This window comes from Zalophus californianus, chromosome 11 (assembly GCF_009762305.2).
Source record: "Zalophus californianus isolate mZalCal1 chromosome 11, mZalCal1.pri.v2, whole genome shotgun sequence".
NCBI lineage: Eukaryota > Metazoa > Chordata > Mammalia > Carnivora > Otariidae > Zalophus > Zalophus californianus.
The window spans coordinates 36,341,054-36,350,004 of record NC_045605.1 but is presented as its reverse complement, the minus strand read 5'-3'; the positions used below and the strand labels follow the sequence as shown (position 1 = coordinate 36,350,004).

General features: G+C 37.2%; 1 pseudogene; it reads right to left on the bottom strand.

The window, feature by feature from the left end:
- Positions 1-533: 533 nt before the first annotated feature.
- LOC113915076 lies at positions 534-1,181 on the bottom strand (annotated as a pseudogene).
- Between the last annotated feature and the right edge of the window lie 7,770 nt (positions 1,182-8,951).

Below are 8,951 nucleotides of genomic sequence, written 5' to 3'. Positions count from 1 at the left end.
CAGTTTTCTTTTAACCCATTTGTATCTTCATATTTAAAGTATGTTTCCTGTAGATAATACATTCTTGGATTTAAAAAAAATCCATTCTGAAAATCTTTGCCTTCTAATTGGAATGCTTATCATATTAAAATGTACTATACCTATTGACAGAGCTGGGCTTAAATCTATCACCTTGTTTAAGTTTCTATTTGTCACTCTTCTTTTTTTCCTCCTCTCTATTTTTATTTATCTTCATCACTGATGAAGTTAAAGTCCCTCTGGGACTGTTTCATATGCTCCATGCTTATGGCCCATGTTGGTATTGTGCATATCATAGACCAGTCACTGAAACACTGGTCAACTAAGCCCCAATGTTGGAAGGAAGGCATTTTTGCCCTTATGGTTCTATCAAAATGTAGCTTTATCTAAGCTGTATTCTGTGACAATGGTCAGCTTTTTGCACTCCTCTTTCACCAGTAGGACCCCTATTATTTTTTGACAGGAAGTAAGATTTTTTGGTGGGCATTAATAAGGAGGGGGCAGTGCCAAGGTTCCTATGAGTGCAGAGCATGCCATTTGTCCAGGGGGGCAAGATTAGGGATATATTTTGTATTTGACCCCACAGCCATTTGGATGAGCTGCTTTTCAGCTACCATGTCTTAAAATTCATATGCATTAAACTTAGTAAAGCCCCATTTCTTGGAAATGTGGATCTCCTTGCAACCTGGGAACTTGAGCTTGGCCCTGTGTAAGGCCTCAATCACATGCTTCTTGTCCTGCAGTTTGGTACGGATGGACATGATAACTTGGCTAATGTGGACCCTGGCCACTGTGCCCTCGGGGCTTTCCAAAGGTACCCGGCATACTTGTCTGGAGCCCCTCAGCCCTAACACTGGACAACATCTTGTTAATACAATGACATGGAAGGTTGGAGCAGCACTCAGATGTGAAAACCATCTTTGTCACAGCTTTTCTCCATATATTTGTTGGCACAAATACAGGCAGGCTCCAGGGCTTTAGAGAAGAGCTGCTCATATTCACCTGATCCCATGTGGCCACGTAGTGGGAACTCATCCACTTTTGCCTTCTTCTGCCCCAGGTCAAATATGCAGATCTGGGCATCAGGGATATCTGCAGAAGCAAGAGTTTGGATACAGCTTGTTCTTAAAATATTGGTAACAGCAGGCACGGCGGTGGCCCATGGTGACAATAGGATCTCCAGTGGCACACTGAAGGAAAAGAGTAGGGCCCCTATTTTAAGCGATGGTTTTGGCTCTGGAATCCTACTGTGTGGGAGTACTTTCAGTTTCAATACCCTTCAGGAGTTAAATTCCATGGCCTACTTTCATATATGGAGACCAGGAGTCTGTGTCTTTAGTCCAACTTACTGCTTTATAATTTTGTTATTTTTTAAGTACATAGAGGTATTAATTTTGTTTTTGAGAATGGCTACATTTTTATTTATTTATTTTTAATGAACATATAATGTATTATTGGTTTCAGAGGTACAGGTCTGTGATTGATCAGTCTTTTTTTTTTTAAGATTTTATTTATTTATTTGACAGAGAGAAAGAGAGATCATAAGTAGGCAGACAGGCATGCAGGCAGGCAGGCAGAGGGAGAGGGAGAAGCAGGCTCCTTGTTAAGCACGGAGCCTGATGCAGGGCTCAATCCCAGGACCGTGGGATCATGACCTGAGCCGAAGGCAGATGCTTAAATGTGTGTCCCAGGTGCCCCTGTGATTCATCAGTCTTAAATAACACCCAGTGCTCATTATATCACATGCCCTCCTTAATGTCTATCACCCAGTTACCCCATCTCTCTACCCATCTCCCCTCCAGCAACCCTCAGTTTGTTTCCTATGATTAAGAGTCTCTTATGGTTTGTCTCCCTCTCAGATTTTGTCTTGTTCTATTTTTTCCTCTCTTCCCCTATGATCCTCTGTTTTGTTTCTTAAATTCCACATAGCAGTGAGATCATATGATGATTGTCTTTCTCTGACTGACTTATTTTGCTTAGCATAATACCCTCTAGTTCCAACCACGTCGTTGCAAATGGCAAGATTTCATTTTTTTGATGGCTGAGTACTATTCAATCGTATATATATACCACATCTTCTTTATCCATTCATTTGTTGATAGACATCTGGGCTCTTTCCGTAGTTTGGCTATTGTGGACATTGCTGCTATAAACATTGGGGTGCAGGTGCCCCTTTGGATCACTGCATTTGTATCTTTGGGATAAATACTCAGTAGTGCAATTGCTTGGTCATAGGGTAGCTCTATTTTCAACTTTTTGAGGAATCTCCATATTGTTTTCCAGAGTGGCTGCACCAGCTTGCATTCCCACCAACAGTGTAGGAGGTTCTCCTTTCTCTGCATCCCTGCCAACATCTGTCGTTTCCTGACTTGTTAATTTTATTGAGAATGGCTACATCTTTTTAATGTTTCTTTATAATTTTATCAACTCTTTTTGGAATGTCAATGGGGGTAGGCTGAATATGTGTATAAGTTGTGTGTGTGTGTGTGTGTGTGTGTGTGTGTGTGTGTGTGTGTGTGTGTGTGTGTGTGATGTAGGTCACAGAGAGGATTTACCATATAATCTTGAATGGAAATCTTGTTTATAAGATAGGAATAATAATATCTCATTTATAAACTTATTGTAAGCCTTAAATGATATAAGCCACATAGAATGCTTGGTAAGATGCCTTGCCTGATAAAGAGACTCAGTAAATATCATGGAACATTTTTACTACAAAATATAGTCACGCAGTTATTGCAAAATGATAGAGAAGAACATGAGGAGATAAAAATTGCATCAGGCCCTGAGAACTGCCTTTGGAATATGTTTTTGAGACAATCTCTGAGAGTATAGAAAGTGTGGGATGGGCCAAAGTTCTTGCTTTGGCCTATAAGACATTGTTTGAAGAAATAATCTCCTGGATAGCCATTCAGTGAGAGGTAGTGGGAAGGGACAATTCTCTATGGTCTTTTGTGTTTCTGCAGGTTTTGCACAGGGAATTACTAGATACCCCTTTTTCTGAACTATTTTTTCAAAGATATTTATATAGTGAACAGCTACACAAATTGCTATCTAGTGTCAGCCCAATTTAGAGAGAGAATTTATGGATTCTTCTTGATTAATTTTTCAAGTACTTTATACTTAAAAGGGAACTCTATTGCTCTGGGCTTTCACAGGTCCCACCAAATGATAGAGATAAAACAATATCCTTAGGGACTGCTGGCTGGAAGTAGCCCAGAATTATTCTCAAAGGCATATGCTGCTGTCATTTGGCCTGGGTGGCAGACTTCTTGCCAGTATCATCCATGTGAACATTATGGTTTCTTTCCAGCATGATCTTCAGTGGGAGTAAATCTGCAGAGCCCATCAAAACACATTATTTGCCCAAAGTGGGCATATTGGTTCCTTAAGATTTCTCTTATAGTTCCCTTTACTCCCTGAAACTCCTGTACATGGCAGATAATCTTAAGATAAAGGATTTCAATGGGCACTGGGGTTCTCTCATTGAGATCCATTCCATGCCTCCTTTCCTTGGAAGATCTGTTTGGTTTGGTTGGGATCAGGCTAAGCTACTTCTCATTCCCTAACCTCGGCCTTCTCCTAAACACACAGTAGAAATTTGAGTTAGAGAGAAGTCATGATTAGATTTCAAAACAATGTATACATTAAAAAATTGTAAATCTTGGGCAATGTCAACTTGCTTTTTCTACTGCAGCCTCAGCTTATCAGATCTCTTTTATTTGATCTCTCTAGAGACTCAGAATTTGAAGGAAGGTTGTCTTTCTCTCTTACACATTTTATTGTGATAAAGACTCTCAGAATTGCCTCTTGTGTGCAGCTGTCTCTAATTTGAAAAGTTTGCCTGATATTGATATTATTTTTCTACCTCTGGTTCAGGAATAATTTCATGGGAACATTAGTTGTCAATTCTCCATTCTCACTCTCTTTGACGCCTCTCCCTCCAGCATTGACTTCTTGGTGATGACAGGTGCCGTAAAGAGCCCCTGGCAGAGAGGTGATATATTATTTCTTTTTTGCTCTCACCTTACCCACAACAGTCATGGCATTTGTTTTAGATGAAACTGGAGCTGGCCCTGCAAGCAATTAAGTTGTCTTAACCAAACAAATGCAGTGACTGGAATTTCCACATGGCACAGCATTTCACATTTATTGCATCTGGGGTTTGAGAAAAATCACACTTTAAAGTGTTATGAAATGAGTTTTACAGAACTGGCAGGAATTCAATGTTGTATAGAAAATCAAGTAGGGTAGACTACTGAGAAATCAAAAATAAATAAGTGTAAGAGAAAATTACATGGTGGAACAGGGAAAGAGAAATAGAAACAAGAGCAAATAAGGCCTTTTAGGAGTGATAAAAAAGGAGAGAAAATATCTAGATAAGAACTGTATTTTCTAAACACAGATTCTTCTTAAGACAGCAATTTGGACACTGAGAACAGTCAGAATTCTGCATTCCAATTATAAAAAGTATTTTATTTTAATTTCTCCAGGGTACTTTTTGTTCCCTTACAATAATACCTTAGAAACATCATTTTAGGAAGAATTTGCTCTTGATTTACAGTTTTACATTTTGTGGTGAATCCCCTGAAAGATATTAATGTGCTGGTGCTGTTTAACCTGAAAGGGTGTCTCTCAAAGCTGATGGGCTACACTCAGGAAACAGGAGATCAGAGAAGGTGACATACAACCAAGGAGATAAATCAACCGAACCACTCTACATGTTCTGACCCTGATACTAAATGATAACTGGTTTACTTAAGAGACAACTCTGTAGTCATTTTTGTCAATTTTCTGAATGATAAATTCACACACATAAATTGTACCTGTTCTTATTTTTTGGTACTGGCAGAAGAATAAGTGTCAGTTTGTACCAAAAAATATCCAAACAAGTCTCTCTTGTATCCCTCCGAAGATCCCCCTGAAGATCTTATTACATAATGATTATAAATACATATTTCAAGTTTGATGACCTTGAAGGAATTCTTGGTAAGATTAGCAAGGGGAAGGAGGGTTGCCCAACAAATAGACATTATGAGGAGATTTATAGGCACTTAGTTGGCACTTTTTAGACAAATGGTTACATAGAACCAAGAAACAGCAAAGCTGCAGGTAGTAAATAATGTGTTCAAAATTTAACATTCCAAAAAGGAGAGAAGGAACATTGTGAATGGGTTACAAAAGGAGGAGTAAGATTAGAGGAAAACTAAATTGCAGTAGAATATAAAGAGATTGGGGATTGTTGGGCTGCAATCTCCATCCTTATTCAGTACAGATATTTTATAGCCCTGGGACTCTTTTTATATTTTTAAAGAGTTGTTTCCTCTCTCCTGAAAGTGTTTATTTCAGAAAATTAGAATTTAAATCATTATCGAAATAACAATGAAATTGGAGCTTTAACTAAGTCTGACTGATGATGTGGTAATCCTGAGTTGACCCTAGGTGAGAATTAACCCCTGAGAGACCACAGTAACTAGGAAGGTTACTGCAAATCAATGTAGGACACGGCTGCAGAATAATTTAGCAGGTCCAGGAAAAGGATTTAGAGCCAGAATATTCAGGTGGAGTGAAAACTCTGCTATTTACTTACTCCATTATATTCACTTTGGAAAAGTACGATAACATACCTGAGTCTCAGTGGCATTGTGCATAAGTGTGAAAACATACTGACTCCTCCTTCTCAAGATTACTGATAAAATCAATTTTTCATCCCCACCAGGATTACAGTTCTTTGATACTTTTTTTTTTACCATCTCTCATTCCCCTGCTATCCTTACCTCCTTCCTTATTCTCAATAGAGTCTGTGACCTGTCATTATAATGACTCCCTTTTAAATGTTCTCAACAACTTTGCTCCTCTTGCTTCTTCCACTTTGTTTGGCAAAACCTCTACCCTAGTTAAATCTAACCCTACATACTTTGCAGATGCATTTGTAAAAGCTCAATGTAGCTGGAAAAACAAAAATAATGAGAAGTGATTTCACTTTAAATTCATGACCACTAATTTCAAGTAGGCCTTTAGTGCTTCTATGATGATCATATTGAAAGCAAATATTTATTATGATAATCATATAGGACATTAATTTTTTTCTGTTTTTTTTTGGTTAGATTTTAGTATTAACATAAAATGTTAACTTTAAAAAGTAATATTCTTTCATTTTCTACTATCTTTAAGAGTTTCTCTATGATGGGAATCATTTGTTCTTTTTTTTTTAAGATTTTATTTATTTGTCAGAGAAAGAGAGAGAGAGAGAGAGAGAGAGAAGCAAGCTCCCCGCTGAGCAAGGAGCCTGATGTGGGACTCTATCCTAGGATACTGGGATCATGACCTGAGCCAAAGACAGATGCTTAACTGATTGAGCCACCCAGGCATCCCCCTGGAATCATTTGTTCTCTAATGTTTGTTAGAATTAATCTGTAAAACTATGTGGATTTAGAGAAAAGTGTATGTGTGTGTATGTAGACTCTGATACAATTCAAATTTAAAAATGATTATAGATTCTTTCAAATGTTTATTTTTAATTTATTTTTGAATTCAGTTTCATAAATGACATTTTTCTAGGAAGCAATGAATTTTAGTTGTATGTTCAATTTGTACATAGTGTTCTTATTGTTTAAAGTACCTACAATCAGTAATATGTCCCTTATTTCATTTCTAATATTATTTAATTTTACCATCTCTCATTTTTCATGATCAGTTTTTCCAAATTTCAGTACTAACATTGCTCTCTAATATTTCAAAAAATATTTCTTTCAAAAATTAAATTTTGCTTTTATCTCTCTTATTTCTTCTTTGAGTTTTTCTATTCTTTTTATAATTTATTTATTTTTAATTAGCCTATCATATTTATTTATTTAATTAAAAATTTTTTTATTAACATATAATGTATTATTTGTTTCAGGGGTACAGGCCTGTGATTTATCAGTCTTACACAATTCACGGTGCTCACCATAGTACCTACCCTCCCCAGTGTCCACCACCCAGCCACCCCATCCCTTCTACCACCCTCCACTCCTGCAACCCTCCATTTGTTTCCTGAGATTAAGAGTCTCTTAGTAACTTCCAAGGAAAGGAGGCATGGAATGGATCTCAATGAGAGAACCCCAGTGCCCATTGAAATCCTTTATCTTAAGACTATCTGCCATGTACAGGAGTTTCAGGGAGTAAAGGGAACTATAAGAGAAAACTTAAGGAACCAATATGCCCACTTTGGGCAAATAATGTGTTTTGATGGGCTCTGCAGATTTACTCCCACTGAAGATCATGCTGGAAAGAAACCATAATGTTCACATGGATGATACTGGCAAGAAGTCTGCCACCCAGGCCAAATGACAGCAGCATATGCCTTTGAGAATAATTCTGGGCTACTTCCAGCCAGCAGTCCCTAAGGATATTGTTTTATCTCTATCATTTGGTGGGACCTGTGAAAGACACAATTAAGATTATAAATATTACTCTAAGTATGACTTCGGCTGTATACCACTCTAATATGTATCGTATTTGGTACCATTTAATTACAAGTATTTTAAGATTTATGTGATGACTTAATCTTTAATCCATGAATTTTTAAGGAGTGCATTAAGTTAATATCTCTACATATGGACTCTTAAGTTACTTCTCTTCCCAAAATTAGTTTCTAACTTATTTGCATCTTTATCAGAGAACATGGACTGTTTGATACTAATTCTTTGATATATGTTGATATGAGTTTGATGGCTCAACATGTGGTTATTTCTGAAATATTCTTGTGTGCTTGAAAGAAAATAATCTTCTCGGGAACAGACTTCTGTATATGTTTGTGAATCTGGTTTATTAAGTTCATTTTTTTGTCAGCTTATTGTATCAGTTACTGAGAAAAATATGTAAAAGATCTCCCATTTTGAAAGTGAATTTGTCAATATTTTTATGTTCTTCTGTTAATAGTGGTTTATAAATTTTTAAGAAGATTTTATTTATTTACTTGAGAGAGAGAAAGAGAGAACACGAGCAGGAGAGGAGCAGAGGGAGAGGGACAAGCAGATTCCACGCTGAGTGTGGAGCCTGATGGGGGGCTTGATCTCACAAGCCTGAGATCATGACCTGAACCAAAATCAAGAGTCAACACTTAACTGACTGAGCCACTCAGGCACCCCAGTAGTGGTTTATAAATTTTGAACCCTATGTTATTAAATGCATTATCTTGTTAATTGTTCGTGTTATCATTATGCTATGTCCTCTTTATCTTTAAGAATGCTTTTTTTTGGGAACAATTTATTTTCTCTGATATTAGTATAGATTTCCTCTTTGGTGAACATAGGAGACACAGTTAGTTACTAACTCAGTATTTATTCAGCCATTTATTCTTACTAACCAAACTTCGATTCTGTTCAGTGGCAATAGGTACAGATAAAACACCCTATGTCTTTGCCTCTCTTTGTTGCCATATGCCATATTAGATTAAATCATATGCTATGTTTATTTTTGAATGGAAGCATAGTTGATTATCAGCAATTTTCCATGATCGAGCCTAATATTTTTGGCCAAGAAGATTTGTAAATGCAAGTCAGTGAGTTGAATTTTTATGAAGACTATTTTAAAAGAACTCTATTTTGCTGGCCTGGTTTTTCAACCTCCTGTCCTTTGTCCTTTTGTGGCCTTTGACCCAATGACTGGTATTACAGTGATGATATTATATTTAAAAGACTGAAAATGCATCTTAAACCGGGCAGGATGGAAGGATAGAAAAAGTTCTTGATAACTCCTCTAAACAATTGCACCAACCCTGGATGGCGTACCCCTGGGTATATCATTATATGAGAAAAACAAGCCTCTAGTTAGTGCAGCTCCTACTCCTCTCACCCTAATCACTGCTTTTGATGATGATGACCCACAGCTAAGTAAATAGCTCCAAATAAATTGAGCTGGTTTCCTGTGTACAGGTGCGCTCCCTTACC